Genomic DNA, 27106 nt, shown 5'->3' on the forward strand with positions numbered 1-27106 from the left:
TGAATCAGTCATAGACCCACGATTCATCTCTGGTTATGACCTTCTTGGGGAAATCTTCTTCTTTGGTAGTGGTTTGAATCAAGTCATTAACAACTGCAGCGTGATGCTCCTTCTGCTCTGGTAGCAGAAACTATGGAATTAATTTTGCCATGACATGTTTTATGCCAAATCCTGCATCAAAATCTTGGACACAGTACTTTTTGTAATGCCCAGATCAGCTTCTAGTTCTGACACTATCAGTTGCCAATCTTAGTTGATTGCAGCTGGTACACATTCAACATTCTCAGGAGTTCTGCTTATTGTAGGCCTTACAGAACATGGATGATTTTCAACAGGTGCTTGACCATATTTGAAGCATTTGTGCCACAATTTACTTGCACTGCACTCATTTCATCATCCCTGTAAACCTTCTGAATCATTCGAATAGTTTCTGTGAAGGACTGTTCAAGCTTAACACAAAATTTGATTCAGATATTTTGCTCTACTTGTTCAGTCATTTTGAATGCTATGGCCACAGAGTACACATGCTCACTCAATGGCGTTGTCTACCACCCTTACTGACTAGTACAGTGAAAACATCATTGTTCATTCATGTGCATTCCAGTCCACTCTCTGCTGCCAGTTTACATTAATGTCACTCAAACTGTTCTCATTATATTAACAATGGCTGGACTTTTTCCTTACAGACCTTCTATACTTTCATTTATTTGTATTTTACTCAACTTCTTTCTTCAGTGTTCCACAGTTTTCTGAGAAGTCTTTTACATCCTTAGTTAAATTTATTCCTGGGTACTTAATTTTTCTTGTTGCTTAAGTAAATGTGATGTTTCTTAGTTTCTCTTTCTGATAATTCATTGTTGGTGTACAAGAATGCCATAATTTCTGAATATTGACTTTGTATCCCACCACTTTGCCAAATTCAATTATTTGGTCAACTAGTTTTTTGGTGGAGACTATATGGTTTTCTATATACACTATCATGTCATCTGCAAATGATAGTTTTCCTTCCTCCTTTCCAATTTGGATGCCTTTTATTTCTTTTTCTTGCCTGATCACTGTGTCCAGGATTTTCAATACTATGTATGTTGAATAGAAGTGGGGAAAGCAAATATCCTTGTCTTGTTCCTGAGCTTAGTGGGAAAGCTTTTAGTTTTTGCCCATTGAGTATGATGTTGCCTGTAAGTTTCCTATATATGGCCTTTATTATGTTGAGGTATGCTGCCTCTACTCCCACTTTGCTGAGTTTTTTTTACCATAAATGGGCACTGTAGCTTATAAAAATGCTTTTTCTGCATCTATTGATATGATCATGTGATTTTCATCTTTCCTTTTGTTTATATGATGAATTACATTTACTGATTTGCAAATATTGTACCATCCTTGCATCCCTGGGATGAATCCCACTTGATCATGGTGTATGATCTTTTTAATGTATTCTCGGATGCAGTTTGCCTATATTTTATTGAAGATTTTAGCATGTATGTTCATCAGCAATATTGGCCTGAAGTTTTCTTTGTTGTGTCGGTATCTGGTTTTGGGATTAGGATGATGCCAGCCTCATTGAAAGAGTTTGGGAGTCTTCCCTCTTCTTGGATTTTTTGGAAAAGTCTGTGAAGGATAGGGGTTAGCTCTTCCTTAAATGTTTTGTATAATTCTCCTGTGAAACCACCCAGTCCAGGGCTTTTGTGTGCTGGGTGTTCTTTGATTACTGCTTCAATTTCACCAGCTGTTATTGGTCTGTTCAGGCTTTCTGCTTCTTCTTCATTGAGTTTTGGAAGATTATATGTTTCTAGAAATTTGTCCATTTCACCTAGGTTGTCAAATTTCTTGGTATATAGTTGTTCGTGGTAATTTCTTACAATCCTTTGCGTTCCTGTGGTATCAGTTGTAATTGATACCACAGAAATGATACCACAGTTGTAAATGAAAGGAGACCTCTTTCATTTCTGATTTTATTTATTTAGGTTCTCTCTCTTTTTTTTCTTCATGGGCCTGCTTAAAGGCTTGTTGATTTTACTTGTTTTTTCAGAGAATCAGCTCCTGGATTTATTTACCCTTTGAATTGTTCTTTTAGTTTCTGTGTCATTTAATTCAGCTCTGATCTTGGTTATTTCCTTCCTTCTACTTGCTCTGGGCTGTCTTTATTGTTGTTCCTCCAGTTTTTGTAGATGTAGTGTTAGGTTGCTTATTTCAAATCTTTCTATCTTTTTTTAGGTAGGCCTGTTTCTCTATGAACTTCCCTCTCAGGACTGCCTTCGTTGTGCCCCACAGGTTTTTCACTGTTGTATGTTCATTTTCATTTGTTTCCAGAATCTTTTTTTATTTCTTCCTTGATCTCATTATTAACCCATTCATTGTTTAATAGTCTGCTATTCAATCTCCATGAATTTGAATGTTTTTGAAATTTTTTCTTGAGGTTAGTTTCTAGTTTAAAGTCCTTGTGGCCTGAGAAAATGCTTGATATAATTTATATTTTCCTGAATTTGTTGAGGCTTGTTTGGTGTCCTGCCATGTGGTCTATCTTTGAAAATGTTCCACGTGCATTTGAAAAGAGTGTGTACTTTGCTTCTTTGGGATAAAAGGTTCTATAGATATAAGTTAAGTCCATTTGATCCAGAGCATTGTTTCATGCCACAATATCCTTGTTGATATTTTATTTTGAAGACCTATCCTATCCAATTTTGACAGGGGGTGTTAAAATCCCCTAGTATAAGTGTGTTGCTGTCTGTATCTTTCTTGAAGTCCTCCAAGATTTTCCTTTTGTATTTGGGTGCTCCTATTTTGGGTGCATATATGTTTTTAATGGTTATGTCTTCTTGATAGATCCTTATTTTGAGTATTATGAAGTGTCCTTCTATTTCTCTTTCTACAGCCTTTGTTCTGAAGTCTATGTTGACTGACATAAGTATTGCTAACCCCAGCTTTTTTTTCCTATTAATTTTCCTGGCATATTTTTTTCTAACCCTTCACTTTCAGTCTGTATAGGTCTTTTGTTCTTGGCAGGTCTCTTGTAGGCAGCATATGTATGTGTCATGTTTTCTTATCCATGCAGCTACCCTATATCTTTTGACTGGAGCATTTAATCCAGTAACATATAAGGATATTATTGATAGGTACTTATTCATTTTGCCCCCTTTGTACCTGTGCTCCTCTCTCTCTCTCACTCTTTTTCTTCCTGTTCTTAAAGCAATATTTGAGCATGGCTTGCAGTGCTAGTTTGGTGGAGGTATATTGTTTGAGTCTATTTTTGTCTGTGAAACTCCTTATTTCACCTTTCATTTTAATTGATACTCTTAATAGGTAGACTCATTTTGGTTGCAGGCTTTTTTTTTTTTTTCCATTACTTGGAATATTTCTTGCTGTTCCCTTCTAGTTTGCAGTGTTTCTGTGGAGAAATCAGCTGATAGCCTTATCAGAGCTCCCTTTTACGCTACCTCCTGTTTGTCCCTTGCTGCCTTTAAGATTCTTTCTTTTTCTTTAAATTTTGCCATTTTAATTATGATGTGGCTTGGAGTACACCTCTTTGGGTTCATCTTGATTGGGATCCTCTGTGCTTCCTGAACTTGCATGGCTTTTCACCTCTCCAGGTTAGGGAAGTTTTCTGTCATTATTTTTTCAAACAGGGTTTCTATCCTTTGCTCCTTTTCTTCTCTTTCTGGTATTCTTACAATTCAAATGTTGTTGCATTTCATGTAGTCCTGCAGTACTCTTAAGCTATCTTCATACTTTTTTAGTCTTTTTTCATGCAGCTGCTCTACCTGGGTATTTCTTCTACCTTGTCTTCCAGCTCACTAATTCGGTCCTCTGCTTCATCCAGTTTGATTGTAATTCCTTCTAGTGTATTTTTTTATTACAGATATTCTATTCTTCATGTCTTCCCAGTTCTTGTTTATAGTTTCTATTTACTTTTTCTTACTGTTGTAGTTCCCACTCAATTCCTTGTAGCTGTCTGTGAGTTCCTTGAGCATCCTTATAACTGTTTTTTTTTTTAATTCTATATCTCATAGTTTGCTTCCCTTCTTTTCATTTAGTTCTTTTACTGGAGAATCTTCCATTCCTCTTGATTGTGGGCTCTTTGTTTCCCCACTTTAGGTGGCTCTTTTTGTTTGTTTCTGCAATTCCAGATGCTTTGCTTTGCCAGTTGTCTTTGTGGGGTGAATTTCTGTGGAAGAGGTTCTGTGGGATTCAGTGGTGTGGTCTCTTTGATCTCCTTGTCTGGATGCTCTAGGGTTGCCCTTTCTTCCATTTGTGTGGGCTCTCCTGTTGTTCTTGTCCTTTACCTGTTGGTGGCTCCTTTGTTGGTGGGTTGCCCCCTCTTGTGGGTTTACTGGTAGTCACAGTTCCCACTTTGTCTTGTACGCTGTTGTACAGGTGTTGGTTAACAAACCAGTATTACCAGACAACCAAACCTATGCCAGCAAAAAGAAGTCCCCTAGCACATCAGAAATCTCTGCTGCAATTGAACTAAGATTAGTAAAGTTGAAGAAAGATTGCAGATAGTATAAGATATGACAAAGGGAATATGAGATGACTAAAAGGAGGGAAAATGTTGTTGTGTGGTAAGAGGGAAGAGAATTGATAACAGTTGGGATATAGCCAAGATGAAGAAATGGAGAGAGCAAAATTTACAACATAAGTAAAACACTAAAGGGCAATGGGAAAAGTGGGGTAGGAAGAGGGAAGAGTATACTATGAGGTTTGAAGCAAAATTGAAAAGGTATGGGATCAACAGGAGCAAATTTGCAGAAAAAAAAACACAGCAGGGTTAATAGCAAGGACAGCAGAATGAAGTTTAATAAAGGTGGAATGGGAATAAGAATATTGTAGCAAAGTGGAAAGTGAATATGAGATGTCTACAGTAAAGAAAAATGACTTTGAGAGGATGAGGGAGCAAACAAATGAGAGTAAGGAGTAAAGCCCAGGTGGACAGAGGGGGAAAAGAAGAAGAAAAAAAAAAGGTAGAGAGAAAACAATGAAATAAAATTCCTCAGTCAAATGATCAGGGTCAGGGGGAAGGCAAAATGGAATGAGACAGTGGGAGAGTATTCTATGGGATTTAAAGTACAAACAAGTAGTGAACAAATAGGAGTTCCTTTGGATAAATATAGCAGTAACCATGATATTTCACCTAACTAGCCACTAAAAGGTGAAAAAGAAATAAGATTCTTGTTAGAAGACAAAAAGAATGTGAGTTGACTCAAGAAAGAAGAGTGTTTATGCGAGGTTAGATGGAGAAGAAATAGTGAGAGTAAGAGATAGAAACTTGGCGTAGTGTGAGAGAAAATAAAGTTAACCACAACAGTGATAAAGCTCAGGAAGATGGCATAATGGATTAAGACCAGGGAAGGGTGCTGTGTGGGATTTGGAATAACAATAGTACAATAGAAATATATAATCTGAATAAAAATAATAAACAGTAAAAGACCAAGAGTATTGTCTTATTGGGAATATGAATGAAGTGAAAGAAAAAAGTTAAAATGCAATCTGAAAGGGAGAATAAAAAACAACAAATAAACAATACAAACAAGCAAAACAACAACAAAACACCGTAAATAAATGGAAAGAAGAAAAATTAAAAAAAAATACATGCAAGCTCTGAAAGATAGCAAAGTGAAATTTGTCTCAGCTGTTGGTGTTCACCTTCTGAGTTCTTTCTGGATCCATCTCTGACTTTCTCATAGCTACAGATCTTAATGTATTACTTTTGAAAAAAATAAAAATAAAAAATAAAACCTCCTACTGATTTTAAACCTGCTAAGCTGTTTTTTCAGGTCTTCCTGAATCCTGCAGGCAGAGGAGGGTTGGGTTCCGTTTCTTTCCTTTCCTGTGGTCCCACAAGGATGGGGGCTCAGTCTGAGCTACAGTAATCACAGGTGCCCAGTTTCCAGCCCACGTCCTCAGGGCACTGTGCAGCTGCACTGTCTACTCTGCGCACTTGTGCCAGGCCAGCACTGATAATCTACCTCATTTTGCAACCCTTTGATCAGTCCGTGAGGTGCACTGACTGGGAACAAATCTTGCCTACCCTCCTCCCTCTTTGTTGGCCTGGCCTCTGCGCAGGCACAAGGTCCCTGCCTGGTGGCTCACTTCCCCTACTGAAAAAATTCTCTCCGGGCACTGCTGCCTCCCTGACCCTCTGCTGTCCCCCTTTGATCAATAGGTGAGGTGCCCGGAGTGGGAGCAAATTGCACCTACACTCCTCCCTCTTCAATGGCCAGGCTGCTGTGTGTGTGAGGTCCGTGTGCACAGGAAGTCCCTGCACAGTGACTTGGTTCCCCTTTTGCAAAATGTTCCCTTGGGTGCTGCCTGCTGCTCCTAACAAGCACGGCTTTCCACACAGTCCAACTCCTTGACCAGTCCAGAGTTTGTCTGGGTCATGGCCAGTCACAGCCCGTTTCTTCTCCCAGCCCCAGGTGTCACCTGGCTCCCCAATTTCTCTGGTACTGTCCCAGCCAGCGACTGCTGTTCCAGCTGGGGTAGCTGCTGGCTATGTGTCACTTACTGCCTTTTTATCCCCCCAGCAACTTCCTGTGTCCAGGCCTCTCCTGGCATGGGTCTGGGACTTTCCCCACTCTGGGAGGGGAGGGAGCTGCTAGGCCACTATCACTGACCTGGCTCTCTTCCAATTCTCCTGCTGTAGCCCTGGGCTCCTGCACAAGGCCCAGGGATCTTCCCGTCAGCCTAAAACATCTCCTTATCTCCTGTTTCTAAGTGTCCTCTGCAACCTTTGGCTTCCAAACATTATATCAGCTGGTATTCTGTTGGCTATTCTCTCTGTTCTTCAGAAGATTGGCTAGGTGTCCCAGTTGTGTGCAGGAGCAAGTGGGCTCAGCTCCCACCTGCATCACCGCCATCTTCCTTCAAGTTCTCTTGAAAATTGAGAAGTGTTATATTCTGTAATAATGGTTATATTTATAATTATGCCTTAATATATTAAACATCTTTTTCTATTTGGGCAACATATTTCTAAATTTCTTTCTTAAAAATATTAATATATTTTATTTGAACTCCTTATCCACCTGATTCTAGGTAATTTTAATATCTTAACATCTTTTAGTTTTTCCTTTTGTGCTGATATATTTATACCTACATTAACTGATTTAACAGACTTTTCTTATTTTTCAATTACAGTTTACATTGAACATTGTTTCGTATTAGTTTCAGGTATATGGCATAGTGGCTAGACAATCACATACATTACAAAGTAGTCTCCCTGATATTTCAAGAACCCATCTGGCATAGTTACTACAATATTATTGGCTGTATTCCTTATACCATAGTTTACATCCCTGTGATGATTTTGTTACTATCAATTTGTACTTCTTAATCCCTTCCCCTTTTTCACTCAGCCCTCCAACTCTTCTCTGCTACCATCAGTCTTTAACAGACATTTTTTATCTTCAGCTAATAAAATAAGGAAATCGATGCATTTGCAGTCCCTCCCATTTTCTTTCTCAATTGCCTCCTAATTTTTTATGTTACTTCCTTCCCTGCTTTCTAATTTTTAGTTTTATTATGTAAAACTACATAGTTTTATTATGTAATGGTTATCAATACTGGCTGTCCATTAAAGTCAACTGTGGAGCTTTTGAAAAATATCAATGACTGGGAGAACCAAGATGGAGGCGTAGGTAGACACACTGCGCCTCCTCACACAACCAGAATTGACAGAAAATCAAATGGCGAGGAAGTCTGACACCAAGGAGATAAAAAATAAACATTCATCCAGACCAATAGGAGGGGCGGAGACAGGCACTCGCGGGGCAGAGAAGACTCACGTTGCTTTGGCAGGACTGAGACTGGTGACCGAGACTCACAGAGTGTGGGACGAACAGGGCAGGCAGTCTGACCACTAGCAGAACCTGCAGCCCTACATTCCAGCACAGATAAACCAAAGGAGCCGGACTCAGAGTGGAGGGGAAAGAGGCAGGCAGAGTGGCGGGGAGCACCCCGTGGCCCCACATTTGCGCACAGATAAACCGGGACGAGCAGCGGGGAATGAAGCAGACCACGCAACCCAGGGCTCCAGAGCAGGGAAATAAAGCCTCAAACCTCTGATTGAAAACACCCGTGGGGGTTGGGGAGGTAGCAGGAGAAACTCCCAGCCTCACAGGAGAGGTTGTTGGAGAGACCCACAGGGGCCTAGAGCATGCACAAGCCCATCCACTCGGGAACCAGCACCAGAGGGGCCCAATTTGATTGTGGGTAGTGGAGGGAGTGACTGAAATCCGGTGGAGAGTGGAGCGGGTGCCATTGCTCCCTCTCGGCCTCTCTCCCATGTACAGCGTCACAGCGCAGTGACCAGCCTTACCCCACCCTAGTGAACACCTAAGGCTCCGCCCCTTTAAGTAACAGACACGCCAAGACAAAAAAAAAATAAAAAATGGCCCAAATGACAGAACACTTCAAAGCTCCAGAAATAATTCAACTAAGCGAGGAAGAGATAGCCAACCTATCAGATACACACTTCAAAACACTGGTAATCAAGACGCTCACAAAATTGGTTGAATTTGGTCACAAATTAGATGAAAAAATGAAGGCTATGCTAAGAGAAACAAAGGAAAATGGACAGGGAACCAATAGTGATGGGAAGGAAACTGGGACTCAAATCAACGATGTGGACCAGAAGGAAGAAAGAAACATCCAACCAGAAAAGAATGAAGAAACAAGAATTCAGAAAAATGAGGAGAGGCTTAGGAACCTCCAGGACATCTTGAAACGTTCCAACATCCTAATTATAGGGGTGCCAGAAGGAGAAGAGGAAGAACAAAAAACTGAAAACTTATTTGAACAAATAATGAAGGAGAACTTCCCTAATCTGGCAAATGAAATAGACTTCCAGGAAGTCCAGGAAGCTCAGAGAGTCCCAAAGAAGCTGGACCCAAGGAGGAACACACCAAGGCACATCATAATTACATTACCCAAGATTAAGCAGAAGTTGAGAATCTTAGAAGCAGCAAGAGAAAAGGACACAGTTACCTACAAAGGGATTCCCATAAGACTGTCAGCCAATTTCTCCAAAGAGACCTTACAGGCAAGAAGGGGCTGGCAAGAAGTATTCCAAGTCATGAAAGGCAAGGACCTACATCCAAGATTACTGTATCCAGCAAAGCTATCATTTAGAATGGAAGGGCAGATAAAGTGCTTCTCAGATAAGGTCAAGTTAAAGAAGTTCATCGTCACCAAGCCCTTATTATATGAAATGTTAAAGGGACTTATCTAAGAAAAAGAAGATAAAAAATATGAACAGTAAAAATGACAGCAAACTCACAATTAACAACCACACCTAAAACAAAAACAAAAGCAAACTAAGCAAACAACTAGAACAGGAACAGAACCACAGAAATGGAGATCACATGGAGGGTTATCAATAAGGGAGCAGGAGGGGGAGAGTGGGGGGAAAGGTACAGAGAATAAGTAACATAAATGATAGGTGGAAAATAGACAGGGGGAGGGTAAGAATAGTGTAGGAAATGTGGAAGCCAAAGAACTTATAAATATGACCCATGGACATGAACTATAGGGGGGGAATGTGAGAGGGAGGGGGTGGGCAGGATGGAGTTGAGTGAAGGGGCGGAAATGGGACAACTGTAAGGGCATAATCAATAAATATATTTTAAAAAATCAAAAAAAAGGAAAGATATCAATGACTGGGCTCCAGCCCAGAACTGTTAATGACAAATCTATGGGCATGTGTTTGGGGCACTGGTGTGTTTTCCACAGATGTTTTAATGTGAAGTCAGCTCTGAGCACTGCTGATTCACATAATGATTTTATGTTACCATTTCTATTCATTCTGAGCTCAGTTTCCAACATCTGATGTCTCACCATTTCTTTCCATTACTTTTCCACAAAAAAGGCAAATGCTTCAGTAAGTTTTTTTCATAATTTCTCCTTTTCTCCTTTTCTCCATGATGAAAGTCTGACAATTTTTCTACTGTTTCATAGCAACATATTCTGGTTAGAGTTTTGCTTTTGTGAATTTCCTTTCCACTTTTTCAATTTTCTTATATCTCCAACTTAACCCTGTGCTGCCTCTTCTTTGTTTCATATTTTAAGAAGGTGAGTTTTTTTCCTGGGAAAGAGAATTCCATTGAGACAAAGCTTCATGAGCATACAATATGAACAGTCACACAGGTCGTTTGCACAGGTTGGCTTTATGCTTGGTTTAATGCTCTGCTGTCACTGTACTAAAATGTTTAATAATTTTCCCCAAATCTCTTCCACATTTTCAGTTTGTCCTGGGCTGTGCAAATTATCTAGTCAGTCCACATTGAGGAGAGAGAATGGGAGTGTTTTAGGTTAGCAAGAATTTTCTTTGTGACCCAGTGGAGATGGGGCTTTTTGTAATACTCACCCTCCCTCTGTGGCTGGAGAGCCCTGCTTCCTAGAAATGTTGCTTTTCATTGTGTGGTACCTGGTTCAGCCTTGGCCCCTCCAACTCTTGGAAGAAAATCAGACAAAAAGAAGGTCATGGAAACAGATCATAGAGCACATTTCAATAGCTGCAGATGGGGACTTAGAACAGGGTAAGTTTTTGATGACTTTGTGAGGTCAGCATTTGCGAGGTCCTGCTCCCTACCCCTGCTCGGGGTACTGCTTCACAGCCCTTTCACCAGTGTGGGGACATAGAAGTTTTGTGGCTGCCTAATTTTACAAAAAAAAAAAAAAAAAAACCCTGATATTTGTAGTTTTAGTTTTTATTCTCCATGTTGCATTTGAATGGTTTTTTAGGAGAAGAAAAAGGAAAATACCTAAATTTACATGGCTATGTTTAAAAGTATATCAACTTTATGTGTTTTTATGTTTTACATATATCTTCTGTAGGCAACATGTAACCCAACAATCTCTAATTTTTATCTCTGTAAGTGGAAGTAAAGTGGAGGTTAATGCACTTAAATTTATTTGTACTGATATGTTTAACCTCCTTAATTTGTATAATTACTAATATAAATACTGGTATGTATCTATATATTTATATATGTGTATATGTATATGTCTGTGTATATGTGTGTATATGTGTATCTCCATCATTTCTTTCTTGTCTTCTAGTGGCATTTTTAATTGCATTTTTCTCCCTTTGCTAACTTGGATTTTATATACTTTCTTTTTATCATTAATGGTTATTCTAAAAAATGTCTTTAACTGGATCATAATGAACAGAGGAAAAAAGCAAACAAAATATAACCAAAGACATTGAAGTAAGAACAATCTAACAATAGCCAGGGGGGAGTGGGGATGGGACAGTGAGGAGAGGGGATTACAGGAACTACTATAAAGGACACATGGACAAAATCAAGGGAGAGGGTGGAGGTGGGGGAGGGAGGTGGGTTCGGCTGGGGTGGGGTGGAGGGATGGGGAGAAAAGGCACACAACTGTAAGTGAATAACAATAAAAATTTTTAAAAAATAACATGCATATTTAATTTAACAAGGTCAAATTTAGTCAATGCCTACCTTCTTTTTGACATACACTTAATCCGTAGGACTTTAACTGCTATAGCACAATTTCTATCTAACATAACATTTTTGTCCAGAACAAGTTTTCTCTATTTATTTATTAACCCCACAAATTAGACATAATTATAGTTGATAACTTGTGATTAACCCACCCGTTTTTAAATTTTTTAGCCTTTTATTCCTATTTGCCTCTCAGACTTTCTTTAGTCTGAGATAGTGTTATTTTTTTTCTTCTTTGTAGTATTTTCTCTTAAAAATGTATACTTGTAAGAAACTCCTTTTGTGGGCTTTTATTTATTTTTTGATAAGTATTTTTATTTTTTAATCATTTTTATTAATGTTTGAATACGGGTTTCTCCATTTTCCCACCACCAATTTCCTCTGCCCCACCCACCGATTACAGTTGACACTCACTATTACATTAGTTTCAGCTGCACAGCACAGTGGTTAGGCATTTGTATAACATACGAAGTGATCCCCTGGACTGTACAATAATATACTCTCTTTGGGTTGCTTGACACATCTTTCTCAATATTGAGAGATAGTTTGCCAAGTACACGATTCTAGGTTGATAGTTAATTTATCTAAGCTCTATTAATGTATTACTTTATTATCTTGTTTTTAAAAAATATTATAATAAATATTGCTCCTTAGTACTTATCACCTAGGAAATTACAGGGTTTTAGGAGCTGTGTGCCGGTAGGAATGATGGGTGAAGACCACGATTTATGTAAAGATTTTATGTAATCTTTATTGCATTTTTTTCCATTACCATTTATCCTACTTATATCCCCTCCCCCCCAGAAATCACCACATTGTTTTATATGTCCATGAGTCCTTTTTCCTTTTTGTTTAATCCCTCCATCCCCTAACCTCCCCCCCACCACTGTCATCCTGCTTTCTTATTTATGGGTCTGTCTCTGTTTTGCTTGTTAGTTCAATTTGTCCTTTAGATTCTACATATGAGTGAAATCATATGATATTTTTCTTTCTCTGACTGGCTTATTTCACTTAGTATAATGTTCTCCAGGCCCATCTATACTGTTGCAAAAGATAAAATTTTCTTTTTTTATGGCTGAGTAGTGTTCCATTGTGTAAATGTCCCACAGTTCTTCTATCCAGTCACCTATCGACTGACACTTTGGCTGCTTCCATATCTTGCAATTGTAAATAGCACTTCAATGAACATAGGAGTGCTTATGTTCTTTTGAATTAGTGTTTTGGGTTCCTTCAGATATATTCTCAGAAGTGGGAGAGCTAAGTCAAATGGCAGAGCCATTTTTAGTTTTTTCAGGTACTTCACGTGTCTCCATACTGCTTTCCACAGTGGCTGCACCAATTTGCATTCCCACCAACAGTTCAAAAAGGTTCCCCTTTCTCCACATCCTCACCAGCACTTGTTTGTTGAGTTATTCATGATGGCCATTCTGAGAGGCGTGAGATGATTGGCCATCTGTATGTCTTCTTTAGAGAGGTATCTATTCAGCTTCTTAGCCCATTTTTTTAAATTGGGTGGTTTGTTTTTTGGTGTTGAGTTTTGTAAGTACTTTATAAATTTTAGATATTAACCCCTTATCAGATGTATAGGTTAATATATCATCTCATCTGTGGGTTGTCTTTTTGTTTTGTTATGATTTCCATTGCTGTGCAAAAATCTTTTAGTTCGATGTAATCCCATTTGTTTATTTTTTTCTTTTGTTTCCCTTGCTTGGGAAGATACATCTGATAAAAAAATTGCTATGAGCAATTCCCAAGATTTTGTTGCCTATGTTTTCTTCTAGGATTTTTATGGTTTTCGGTCTAACACTTAAGTCTTTGATCCATTTTGAATTTATCTTGTGTGTGGTGTAAGAAGGTGGTCTAGTTTCATTTTGCTGCATGAACTGTCCTATTTTTCCAACACTATTTATTGAATAACCTATCTTTAGCCCATTGTTTGTGCTTGCTTCCACTGTTGAAAATTAATTGACTATGAAGGTGTGGGTTTATTCTGGGCCTTCTTTTGGTTTTTATTTTTGCTTCTTGAGAAACTGCAGTGTCATTACACTATGGACAAGCTAACTCCAGTGATTTTGTTAATGTCTTCTCTTTATCTGTGGAGTTTCTCAGTTTACTAAGAATGTTATGAATTGGATTTATTTTTCATTTATACTCATTGGACTTGAGATTCTTTCTGAACCTGAGAATTCAGGTCTTTCTTCAATTCTGGGAATTCTCTGCCCCCCTTTCTTCAAATATATTTCTTCCCATTCTTGTATTTCTACCCTTCCAGGACTCAGACTAGATGTATGCTATGCTTTCTCATGAAGCCTACTTATCTCCTAACTTCCTATTTTCCTTCCCTTTGAGCATCTTTGTTGAATTCTAAATAATCTCTCTAGATATACATAATACTTTCTGTGATTTTATTTTTTACTTCTGAATTCCTGGTTTGTTTCTCAGATTTACTTTATTGTTTTACATTTTATCACTTGCCTATTTTGTAGCTTCATATTTCTATTTTCTTAAACTTTCCTGTAGAATTAACCTTCTAATCCACTTCTGATCATTAGTATATCTTGGTGCTTCAGGATCTAATTTTGCTGGTTGATTTTACTACTGACTCTTGTTCATAGTAGCTTATTTCCTCTTCTCTTTTGAAATGTCGAATTATTAGATCATGTTTTCCTTCTGGCCTGCACCTAAGAATATTGTGTTGAACTGCAGATGAGGATGTATCCTTTCAAAGACAATTTGTTGTTAACCTATCTTAACTTACCTTTCATAGTTTTCATCCCTTTATTTGTCTGCATTATTCTCTCCAAAATTTCCTTGGGTCTATTTTCTAATTTACTAACACTTTTTTTCAACTATTTACTCTGCTCTCTAAACCACCCATTGCTTATTTTTAATTAATGACTATTAATTTTCATTTATAGAAATCATCATTGTTTCAAATATTTTGATGTACTGTTTTCACATTGCCTAGGTTTTTTATTTTGTTTCAATTATATTTTATTCTCTTATTTCTCTTTTAATAACATATTAGTACATATTTGTTGTAGATATAAATCCACACACTTAGAAGGCACTCTTGAAATGTTGCTGTCTTTGTCAATGTGGTGAATCTTATCCTATAAGTATTTAAGAAACCATGGGAAAGAAAAATTAAATAATAACTATGGAATTACCTTTTCTATTAAATACTACCTCTATCATTTAGAGCAGGGGTGTCAAACTCATTTTCACTGTGGGTCACATCAGCCTTGGGGTTGCCTTCAAAGTGCCGAATATAATTTTAGGACTGTATAAATGTAACTGCTCCTTAACAGTTAAGGAGTTGAAATTACATTTGGCCCTTTGAAAGCAACCACAAGGCTAATATGGCTGCTGGTGAAAATGAGTTTGACACCCCTGATTTAGAGTTTTGACAAATGTTACATCAGAAAAATGAACTAATTTATAATACCTTATTCTCTCATCAGCCAAAAAACATTCAAAATCTTCTCTATTTCTTGGCCAATTTCTAAATATGGGGCAGTGGGATTACTGAAGCTTTGACTGACCGAGCCGGATGTTGGAATTTCTGCAGTCATGCATGGATGCGGCTTTGCCATTGCTCCGATGGCAGCTGTTGTGCAGTGTTAACTGCTTCAGATTCTAATGACAGCCCTAACTACTTCTGTATATTTTAAGAATGAAGTCTCTTATTTCATTCATGGCACTATACATTGGTGCAAATATAAAAAATGTTTCTTCATCCTGCTGAATAATAATTACTCCCCTTTTTACCTGAAACTTAAAAAATTATACCTCCCTGTTCCAAAAAACTTGGATCATTTTTTATAGTGGAATCTGAACAGTTTCTGCAATGGACCTGTTTTATTTTCTAGGTGCTCAAGACTTTAAATTGTGTGTTCATTATCTGTTATATCTTCTCCTTCACTGCTGAGGCTTACTGAATGGCCTCCATTAAATTTTTATTGGTGCCCCTGGTAATTTAGTATTGAGCTGTATTACAGCTATTCCCTTTTTGATGTCAGCTATTTTAAAGTCCATATCACCATTTTAATCTTCAGTCCTCATTAATTCTGTCAACAAATGATAATATATTCTTTTATCCTTCTCGGGGTAAATCACATATGTGATTTTTGTCAATCACATAGTCACACCTGCAACAGCAAATGGAGTTGGAACCCCACCCCTGCATTTTATGAATTCTAAACTTCCACTATAGGTCAATGCTTCAGACTTGCACTATCTAATAATATAATTATTAGTCATGTATGGATATTTAAATTCAATTCAGACATAAATATATTAAATTAAAAATTCAGTTTCTGGGATACGCTAGCTACATTTTAAGAGTGCAGGAGACACATGTGGCTGATGGCTGGCATATTGGACAATGCAGATAGATGTAGAATATTTTAATCACCACAGAGAGCTCCACTGGAGAGCACTGCTGTGCAGAAGACTCATTTCATTCAAGGACCTCAACCATGACTCTCACAGTGAAAGCAAAATTTTTCTGAATAACAGCCTATAAAACATTATCTGTTAGCACACCATGTTCACGTTCTCTTCTATTTATGCAAATGACTTTATCAATTTTATCTGTTATATAACTAGAAACCTCACACTGAAACATAAAACTTGTACCTTTTATCCCATTTATAGCTATTGTAAAAAAATTGGACTTCACGATAAATTTTAATGAGTCCAATGTGACCAAACATAGTGCTTGCAATTGTCCTCATTAAAATAGTACTGATGCATGAAGAATTTTAAACATATCAACCTTACAATTTACAGTCCTAAGTGCAGCCATATCTCAACCATCACACCTTTTTGTAGCCATTCAAGCTAATACTTCAAAAGCTCCTGAAAATGGTATTGAAGGATTCTATTCATATGGAATGACCTGTAAGAAATTTTTCTTCAGGATCCAATATTATTTTGTTGATAGCTTTGTCTCTGGAAATTCTAAAATGTCCAAAATTAAAACAAAATAATTTTTCCAAAGTGAGTATACAATAGTATGTATATTCTCACAGTCTCTTATAAAGCATTACTGACTTAGCTGCTTGGCAGCACCAGTTTCCTTCACTCACTGCTGTATGGCCTAAATTATTTCTCGCATAGACATCACTGACACATTGAGGTTGTGATAGGAATCCTGATAAACCACAATTTTTCAGACACTTCCAACATAACAATCTGACTTTTTGATGCTTTGGCATCCATCAAATTTAAAGTGTGGGAAAATATTTTTTACATATGTATATTAAGTTAACACATTCTCTATCAGTCATTTCTAATTGTAACACCACAATACTGATTCCAAAAAATATCCCATAACAAGAGGGCTACAAGAGCGCCATTATTCGTTAGGACACCAGGTTCGTTAACATCATCTGCTGCCAAAAATTACAAAGGTACTGTGTATTGTAAAGCCAGTGGACCAGAAAGAGATGTTTAATTGAACCATCTATTTTCATTGGTAACCTTTTTTTAAACAGAAAAACCAACCTCACTTCTGAGAGAGTATGTGGGTATTCCACCTGCTGTCAGCTTTCTGCCTATTGTGAACCACCAAAGGCATGAACAGAGAGTGTGAAGATTTTGTTTCACCATTCGCTGTGACCATCACTGTAGTGTCATCTGACAGCACTACAATAGAACTATCCACAAATCTAGCCAGTTTTCCAGAGAATACTTGTTTCTTCTGGCCCAATTTCACAGCCCATCTCTAGATGTTACCCCTACTTTCTGCTGCACTGGTACCTCCATAAGTGGATATACAGGAGGTCACTCCAGCAGGCAGAGGATTGGTCCCAGGTGGGAAGAGTCACAGGGATGTCCCTAAATCAACTTAAGTATAATGTTTAAGGTATTTTGAATTTTTCTTATATTTCTAGCTTTTGTGGTAAAATTTCTCCTATTTTTTTGATAACACTCTCTCACAGTGGTTTATTTGTTTATGTGTGTGTGTGTGTGCACGTGTGTGTGAGAGAGAGAGAGAGAGAAATTTGAAGTATGGACATGTTCATACACTAGGGTTTTAATAAGTCCTATACCCATTCTTAATATTAATTTCCTTCTGGTTTCTAAACTTCTATTGGAACCACTTCTACTGTTACTTAAGTTGCTGAGTGTGAAACCATCACTATCTCCATGCTTGATTTTAATCACAAATTGTGTTCAAGTTTGTAGCACATAAGGGATTAAAAAGAAAGAATGGAAGGAAGGGGAGAAACAGGGAGGTTGGGAGGAAAGAAAAGACTTGATCAGTTTCTTCATAGGACAAATACAACCTTACTGAGAGGTACTCTTAATGTGAAGACTGTGTAATCAAAGTAGTGCCTCTCCCCTGGAAATTAAGGATCTATCTAATAATAGTCACTGATTTTTCTCACTAATGATTAATAATCACTCTAATAGGTACTAGATTTCTCTTGGATACAGGTAGAGGCAATAAGGGTTATTTTTAGAGGTTATGGGCTTTAAAGAATAAGTTAGTTCTCACTCCTCAGCTCACCTTCATCTCAGGTCCTATCTCTTTTCCCCTTGTGACAAGTAAAACTCTAGCTCCTTGCTTCCTAAACCCTACAAGTTACATTGGTATCAGCATCTGTTTATTGCTTTGCTTTGATTTCTCTGTCTCTGTGTCTCTTTCTCTTTTTCCCACCTGTCTCTCTGGAGGTCAATTCTGTATTTATTTTAGCTTTTAAATTTTACTAATATTTTTCTAAAATGATTAATTACTTAGTATATGATGTTTTGTGAAAAAATTAACATTGATTATATTTTTATTTATACAGCACAAGGTTTTCAGAATTCATTGATATTAGGGGGAAAGGAAAGATCAGTTTAAAAAATCAAGCATTGAGAAGCATCATAATTTACTATTCAGTTGCATTTATTTGTTTGTAATAGAGCCTTTTTCTTCAATGAATAATAAAAACAGGCATCATATCAATCATTTTAGAATTTAATGCTTTGAGCTTCCGCGAGAGCTGATCTGGATTATAATTATTTTCAAATAATCAATTAGGCCGCCATTTTGTTCTAAAGTGCTTTTTCAGGTTTTCTACTTGTTTCCCCATTATTTCTCATGTTTCTTTATCATATTACCTTTTTCAATTATGAATCTTGTCACCTTTTGTGGGTATAATTCACTGTTAAATGGACCTAACAGTTCTTAAAATCATGCCTGTTTTTAACACTAGGCTTATCTTTGACCAACGTCTTATGTCAGAAAGCAAGGTGAAGGTGGGAGAACTGTGGTAGCAAGAGGTAACCCAACCTGTTTCTTCCACATGGATACACACCCATCGCATACACGTGCACTCGCTCACAATAGCAGAACATAAAGGGGGCCTGCTTGCTTCAATTTCAGGTTTCCTATTCATTTCACTCAAAGACAAGAAAAAACTTAATAAAAGCAATAAAAAATTAAAACATTTACCACCACAGGCAACTATAAGTCATCAAATAGCTGCCTCTCATGTGTGTTCAGGGCCTATTCCCCATCTATAAAATCAGTTATACAACTGAAGAATAAATGGGAACCATGATGTTACAGAACAGACTCTGTGGGGGCGGGGGGGCAGACAAGATACTGTTATTGAATGGATCCCCCCTCTCCCAGGGTCCCCCTATACTAGGTTCGCCTTGCCCTCTACCAGGAAATTATGGCTGTTAATGCCAGAGTTTGGTGAAAAGGAAAGGAACTATTTATTCAAAAGTTATAGTAATTAAAAATAAAATAATTAAAAGTAAAAAAAAAGTTATACAGACTTAGAGTAATGACTTAATGTCTTTGTTAAAATCCCAAAGTCCCTCAAAACACCTACAAGCACACAGTCCTTCCTTCCCCCCTTTGCCCAGTCAGGGATATCGTATCTGAAGAAAAAAAATAGAAGTCCGTGGCTCAGCTAGCCCCTGGTTCTTCCCAGTAATCTACGCTTGGCTGGCAGGCCTCCCTCGGTTCCCAGCACCATCAGCTGTGTCACCAGGATCTCCGGTTCTTAATCCAGACCCGTGTAGCACCTTCTTGTGGCCTGCCAGCAAGAGTCCTTTCACCCCTTTCCTTCCCGCAATGTCTCTCCTGCATTCTTCCAGATGAAACTGGAAAAAAAATCCTGGCATTCATGCTGCCTGTCACATACTGAACTCAATAAGCAGAGACAGGGATTGGGTCTTTTTGGTGCTTTATTCAGATGGCTCATGATCTGAGAAGATGATGGGTTCATACCCTAACAGACCTTCTTAAATTCCACTTTAAAATGGCCCTTTCTATAAGGAGAACAAAGTGTAGGTAAGGGGTTTGGAATTCAAGGAAAAGTTAATTGATTGAGAAAACTGCAGTATTCTCACCCTGGGTGGTGGTCTTTGGCTGTGTCCTGGGCGGTGGTCATCTCACTCTGGAGTACGATGGCTCAGATACCATCTTGAATTGCTTGCAGTCCTCCTGAGACACAGAGGTGGAACTGCTTATGGTCTGCTGGAATCAGGGTGGGTCATACCTTCAGTTCCTGGAACAGTAGCTCTTACATACATTGATTACTAAGCTTATTAGCTATTACTTAAACTAAAATTTTCTAACTCTGGAGTCCCCTATCACAAACTGCTAAGAGAAAGCTCTGCATCACTGCTATATCTTGCTTTCCTGCTTCATAAGCCACACGGCAAAGGGAGCCCCAAAACTGCATGGTTCCCCCAAAACTGCATGGTTCCACACAAAACCGTGTGGTTCCAACCAGCATGGCTGCCACGCCTGGGTTTAAATCCTGGCTCAAACCTTCCTCTGTATCCCCGTTTCCAACTCTTGCCACAATCGGCTATACCTGCCAGCATTCCCGTATTTTTCCAGCTTTTCTGAGCTGCCATAGTAAGTCCAGGCAGGCGTAGCCCTGGGGCGTGAAGCCAACCATTTCTAAGCTCTCATAAGCAGGTGCTGTAACCAGGGGGAGCTGCCTCCCAGTTACATCATGGGTCCAGCTCACTCCCATCTCCCTGGCTCAAGGTATGGCCACAGCTACTTAACATATCTATGAAACTAACCAAAAATTATAGATATGTTAAATAACCATTTTTGCAGTTATCTGTAAAACTCGAAATGCAAAATAACTCTCAATGGCCCTGCTCCATGTGCCCCATGCCCCAGTCCAGATTTGTGGGGGTGAGGGCAACCTACACTTTTAATATTTCCTGGATACCCTGAGTTCTAGACCCCATTACAAATCCTTCTTTTAGGGGGGCCTGGCTGCACCTTGTTACAATATTTCTTTAAACTGATTTCAATGTTATAAAATCATGTGTGTAGAGTTGTAGCAATTGTCTTTATATACCTTCTACCAAAGAAGGGGAGGAATCCTCTTGCTGGAATGAAGGGCAATATTTTTAATAATTTGGAAAATATTTCCTGGAAATATTTAATAATTTGGAAATATTTCAACCATTTGAGTCCATTAACTTTCTGCAGTTGAAGACTTTATCTTCAGTAATTGTTAACATACTGTCAACCTATTTTCTTGTTTTCTCACCTTCTTTTTCCCATATTTTATTATTGGAATTCTTTTTGGGGGATGGAGTGGGGAGTGTGGTTTTTAGAATTTCTTTTTATCTTACATGGGTTCTGTTTTCTCAAGCTGCATTGTTTTGGTTGACTTCTCCCCCCACAGCCTTTATAGCTTTACATCACTCATAAAACCTAGCTTCGTAAGTTGGGCAACTACTTGCTAAGGGCTTGAACTACATTAAAAATTCTCATTCATTTCTTATGTAGTGAAATTCTCCCCTCAATAGGCAGATGCAGGAGGCTGAAGAGATAAGCTTATAAATAGTCACAGTAATAAAAAGGAAAGAGGGGAATAGATGGGTGGAGAGTGCTGTGGGAACATAGCAGGCGGGCCTGTTTAGCTGTATCTCTTTAGGTTAAAGCATGAGTATGCTTATACCTAATTTTAAATTAGAGCTTTAAAATTATGCCATCATCTTTACCTAAAACTAAAAGATTTTCCTAATTCTCTCCTCCAGCTTCTTGCTGCATTAATTATTCATTGTTTTTTTTAAATGTTTGGCTCCTTTTCTCCAGTGACTCTTTCAGTGTGTAAATATGCTTAACTGTTTCTGTCCTAATAAACAAAAACAAAAAACTTCTATTAATAATTCCTCCCTCTTGTTTTCCTATTATTTCCTTCTTTCCTTCTAAATTTCTAAAATTCTTGACAGTGGTCTACATTCCTCTCTTCTCTTCCTTAACTCTCTCCTACACTCACCAGCACATTGGAATCCAGCCTCCACCCACCATCATTCTACCTAAACTTCTTTGTCAAAGGTCAACAATAATATGCTAAATGCATGTCCATTGGCATCTCCTTACCCATCCCCTGCTTGATCTCAGGAAGGATTTGATTCTGTTAAAACTTTTTCCCTTGGGTTCTGGCCCATAACTCTGGTCTACTTGGCTATGTGGGTTTTAGATATTGGGCTAAACCAGTTTATTTCCTTTGTCCAGTAGTCTCTTGAGTTCTTAGTGTTTTTCTTATTGGTTTAAATGAGCTCTGTATATATTTTTCAAACAGCTTTTAGAATTTTACACAAATTGTAAGTTTTTCTCCCATTTTGTTTGTTTATTTTAATCATAAAAATTAATTAGCAATATTAATATTAAATGTACTTAGTTTTGTTGGATAGATTTTAGGCTTCTGGCTCTTAATTTCCAAGGTGAAAGTAATTATTATTATATCATTATTTATTATAATATTTTTATGGTATCAGTTTTTGCCTATAAATATTAATCACTGAGAATTAAATTTCTCAAACCAGATAACTGCTTATTAGAAATGCTATCCTCATTATGAATTCTCACTTGGATTTAGCCTGTTTCTGAACTTCCAATTCTGTTCCATTGACCTGTCTGTCCAATCTTATATCAATACCAACATTTTTAATTTTTTAAATTTATTTCTGTAGCTTTAAAATACATTTAATAACCTGTAAGGCTAAATCTTTTTATTATTCTCCCTTTTCAGACTTCTTTGTTATTCCTAAACATCTATTTTCTTCATGTGAATGTTAGAACTCAGCTTGTCTAGTTTCAAAAATAGCTCTATTTTTTTTGATGTTATAATTATTTATGATACTCTGGGGGAAATAAAGATCTTTACACTACTGTTTTTATCTGTCCAAAAACATTGTGTGCCTTTCCACTTGTTCAAGTCCCTTTCAAACACATCAAACTCAAAACTCCAAAGTAGAAATGATTATTTCTTTGCCGCCACCACCTAAACTGCTCAATTTTCCATTTGGAGAAAATATAATGGTAAGAAATGTGTTAGAAGAAGTGAACATAAAATTGGCTGTGTACACCATAAAGCGTAAGTCCCAGGTCTAGTTGTTCTGTGATATTGACAAACTATAATTTTTTCTGTTAGAGAAAAAATTTTGGAGAAGAATCTATAGTCTCTTTTTTGGTACTCATTAATGACACTACTAACATGGAATTTCTATTTAATGACCTACTATCTTTATTTTAAATTTTTAGTTCATATGGACAAATTAACAGAAATCACTATTTGTGTAGAAATCTGTTTTTCATTTTTTCGCATTTCAGTCAAAATTAATATTCTCATAATTATTACTATTTAAAAGTTATAGAACATACTGAAAACTTATTTTTCCCCCTTAGCATCTTCTCCATATCCCAACTGCTCCAACAGCCTTTGTGTTCTCTTCCTTCTTTCTTCCATATCCCTTTTTTCCTGCCTCTTCCTTTTTCTCATTCATAATTCCTGAGAGAAGTTGTCCAAAGTCACCAGCACCCAAAGAGTGAGAGAAGCAACCAGTATGAAATGACAATTTAGGGGAAAGCATCCAGTAAGATGGAAGATAAGGAGGTCACTGAGAGCTGGGAGGAGGTGGCAGACAATGGGAAAATAAGCAGACAGTGAGAAAAAAACACTGAAGATCACACAAAAGGAGAGCAGGAAATCCAAATCTCCCAAAATGCCCATTGTGATTCAGGATGACAGTCTTCCCACACCTCCACCCCCCAAAAGACCCACATCCTCTAGAGGCCCACCAGCAACAGAGTGATCAGCAGCCCCAACTCCACCAGCAGGCCAGTCCTTCCTGTCAAGTCCCTAGCACAGTGGGAGGCAGAGTACGCTGAAGCCCATAACAGAATCCTAGGCAGTGCCAGCCCAAGTAAGAGCACGAGAAATCCATCCTTGACAGGCCAACCAGGATCTGGAAGACAGCAGAGAACCCAATGATGTGATCAGCCATCCTTTGGGTCCTGATGGGTAACAAGGTTTCAAACAGTGCCCGATAAATGTGAGCAAGAAAGGATGACAGCACTGCCACTGTCATTGCCTCCTAGGTCGTCCACCACGGTTGCATTCCCATAGCAGACAGCTGGACTTGAGCAGAGGAAAGAATCTGATTTACCTGCACTGTGATCTCCTTTGCTCCACCACTGTGACCTTGAACCTCATGTACTGTGACCTCCCTTTTCCCCTCTCCCCTTCCCATTGTTATTGGTATGTCCACAAGGTCTGTTCCAAGTCAATGAAAAGGGAAAGGGTTGGGGTTAGGGGGCTTAAGAGTAGAGAGTCAAACAGTGCCACTTGGCCACTTGGGATAAAGTTAGTGTCAGCCATAACAGTTTATCATGCTCATTAACTTGGGATTTCAAAACAAATGAGAACTCTCATGTACCCACCCCCGAGTGCATGTCTTCATCACTTAAAAGCAAGTTACATTTGAAAAATATCCTTTCTTTTTTTTCCTTACTATTTTTGTTTGTAAAAATATCTGATTTGCAATGAAAAGTGTGTATGGGAGGGGTTTTAGCACTTTAATGAATCTTCTTTATAAGAAAGGGTAGTTTGGTAGTCTACTTAAAAATGTTTCTGGGAAATTCACTAGAAAGTGAATTTAACCAGTAGGCTTTCAGTGAGCACAGCTTCTGTATTCCTACTATTGCCCAGAAAAGGGACAGGGCTTATAGCCCCCAGGACAGATGAACACCCCATGCTAAGTCCCAGGGCATCATGGACCTGCCTGGAGATGGGGCTAGTTTTATAGGCTCAGAGACCCTGGGGAGGGTGCCAACCCCACCTCTAGTATTTTGGCAGGAAGAGAAAGTGAATAGATTTTTCCTTCCCATTCCCCTCAGGGTGGTTCCCTACCAGCCAGGTTTGCTACTTCTAGAAGAGAGCGGGGAGTGAAACGGCACTCCTAAGATTAGAAGTAAGGGATATGAGACTTGCTCACTATGTTGCTGTCAGCATAAGGAAAACCAGGAAAGAGTCTGGCTCCAGGACTCAGCTTCTAGCCTAGTGTGGTCAGAAGGTGTCTGTGGAGTGCCATCTCTGTTGATGGCATTAGCTTACTAACTATAGCTGGTACATTTCCTTTGTGAAATCACTACCTTGGAAGTAGATCATTCTAAATAGGTATGGGGAAAGACAAACTATGCATTGCAAAGATTGGTGATGACAGACTGGTTCTGCATAGGCCTAGGCTACCCTTCACCCTTTTTCCAGAGTGAGGGCCTGGAATGAAGGCAGTTTCCCCTCTGTCCCTGGAGCCTAGAGACTTGCTTTGGCTCCTTGAGGTGGAACAATCTAAGAAGGCAGCTGCCCAGAGCTGCTGTGTGTGTGTGTGTGCAATCCCGTTCCTCTCAGGTTTGCTTTGGTCTTTTCTGTTGTGCTGTGCCTTATCCCTTAGCCAGCTAGACAGCCTCCCCACTCAGTGGATGAGTTTGGAGTGGTTGGTGTGACGTTTTTGTAATTTGGGCAGCTTGTAGTGCCCAATGTGACAAACTAGGTTTGGGGGGCTCACTCCACCTTTGGTTTACCTGGCTCTCAGCCTTGCCCTGTGGGAATGTAGGCCAGGCTCAGCAAGCCATGTCTCACAACATCTTCCCCTTAGAAAGAAGGGTCAGCTGGCAGTTGAATCAGCAACTAGTCCATAGTGCAGTCTTATAACTGTGTGAAGCCAGGAAATTGCCTACGAGTGGTGCTGGAGCAGAGCTTTAGTCAGTATGAACCTACAGGGTGTTAAGTGTTGACCAGAGACTGGGGGAATTACCCCAAGGAGTGGGCAAGGGAGAAGGTTGGCTGCTGTTTTGATAGTTCCACTGCCCTGTCCAAGTTTCCTCATTCTAAATGTATAGTGTCCATCCTTCATGTAATAGTGGTTTCTGGCCCAAAACAAGACTGTCCTTTCCATTGGAGAAGGGTACAGAGGTAGACCAGGTGGAAAGACCAGAAGTGCTAATTGCCCAGACACTGGGGCAACGTGTCCTTGGGCCTCTCTCCCCTTCCCCTAGTGGAGCCAGAGGGAAGACTGGCTGATGGGTATCTGTGATTGAGGATAAAGTAGGGACTGGTGCTCCCACTTCCCTTTGGCTAAAGATGGAGTTTGGTCCTCTGTGTGCCTGTCACCACCCACTAGCAGTTATATCCTTGGCTTCCCAGATGGAGAGGTAGCAGGCAAATTTTTTATTTTTAAAGAAATGAAAACAGGAAACTATTGTGTTACAGGAGGGGAGGTGGGAGAAGAGTTTGGATTTTGTGTGTGTGTGCTTGTTGTTGTTTTTGATATTTGTCTGTAACTCTCCTTAAATACTTAAATTTTTTTTTAAGTAAGCTGCAGGCTTTGACTTGAAAAACCCCAGGAGAGGGCTGGGAAGAAACTTGAGGCCATGCCCCTTTATCTGCCTTCATGGTGCTGTCCCCTTCCCCCACCTCTTCCCTGACTGCATGAGCCAGGCCTCAGACCTTCCAGCTAATTGCTTCCCATGAATCATTACTCTGTTTTCAGCCTATAACCAAAGGAGCTGGTGATCTGGGCCTGGTGACCAACCCTTCTCAGCCCACTGTATCAGGGTACTCCCCACCTGCAGGCTGGAGGTAACGTCCTATCTGCTACCATCAGCCCCTTCCAGGGCCCACTGCCCATGCCCCCAACCATGTCCAGCCCAGCCATACCCTGCTCTGCCCCATCTGGGGATGCTCTGCTCAGGGATGGGCAGTAGGGCTGCCTCAGCCTCCCTGATAAGCAGAGAATCCGGGGTCCTGTTTCCTGGCCATGTGATTCCAAGGGTGCACACAGACCCCTTGGGTGTCTGAACAGACGGGAAAGGGAGGGAGGGCCTCACCCCTGCAGACCTGCTCTGCTGGTCTAGCAAGCAGCTGCCAACCTCGCCCCGCACTGTGGGCTCCTGAATCAGCATATTAAGCATTTTACAAATTATATATTAAATATATGTTTTAAACTTGTCAAAAATAATAATTCATAATATGATGTCTGAGATCTTAAATTCTATGGCCATTGCCATTCTCCCTAGTGCCATCATAGATCATCTTGCTCTAGACACTCTGTTCTTTCAGTTTTTAAATTTACCAGAGTCCTCTTTGCCTCCAAGCCTTTGCATGCGTTGAATACCCAATTGTCTTCCCACCTCTTCAGTTTGCTAACTCTCAGTCAGTATTTAACCTTCAGCTTACTTAAATAATGCCCCCAGCGAAGCCTTTCTAGACGTCTCAGATAGTTTGGTAGCCTTGTCATACAGTCACATTCCATACTGTGCTTTCCATTAATGAGGCTTGTTTAGCTTTGTCAGAGTGGGCCAAGAGTAGCTTTTATGC

General features: G+C 39.0%; 1 pseudogene; it reads left to right on the forward strand.

Moving 5' to 3' along the window:
* Nucleotides 1-23329: 23329 nt before the first annotated feature.
* On the forward strand, nt 23330-23801 carry LOC128781265 (SUZ RNA-binding domain-containing pseudogene; annotated as a pseudogene).
* The last annotated feature ends 3305 nt before the right edge of the window (nt 23802-27106 follow it).

Source organism: Desmodus rotundus, chromosome 6, assembly GCF_022682495.2.
Source record: "Desmodus rotundus isolate HL8 chromosome 6, HLdesRot8A.1, whole genome shotgun sequence".
Lineage (NCBI taxonomy): Eukaryota > Metazoa > Chordata > Mammalia > Chiroptera > Phyllostomidae > Desmodus > Desmodus rotundus.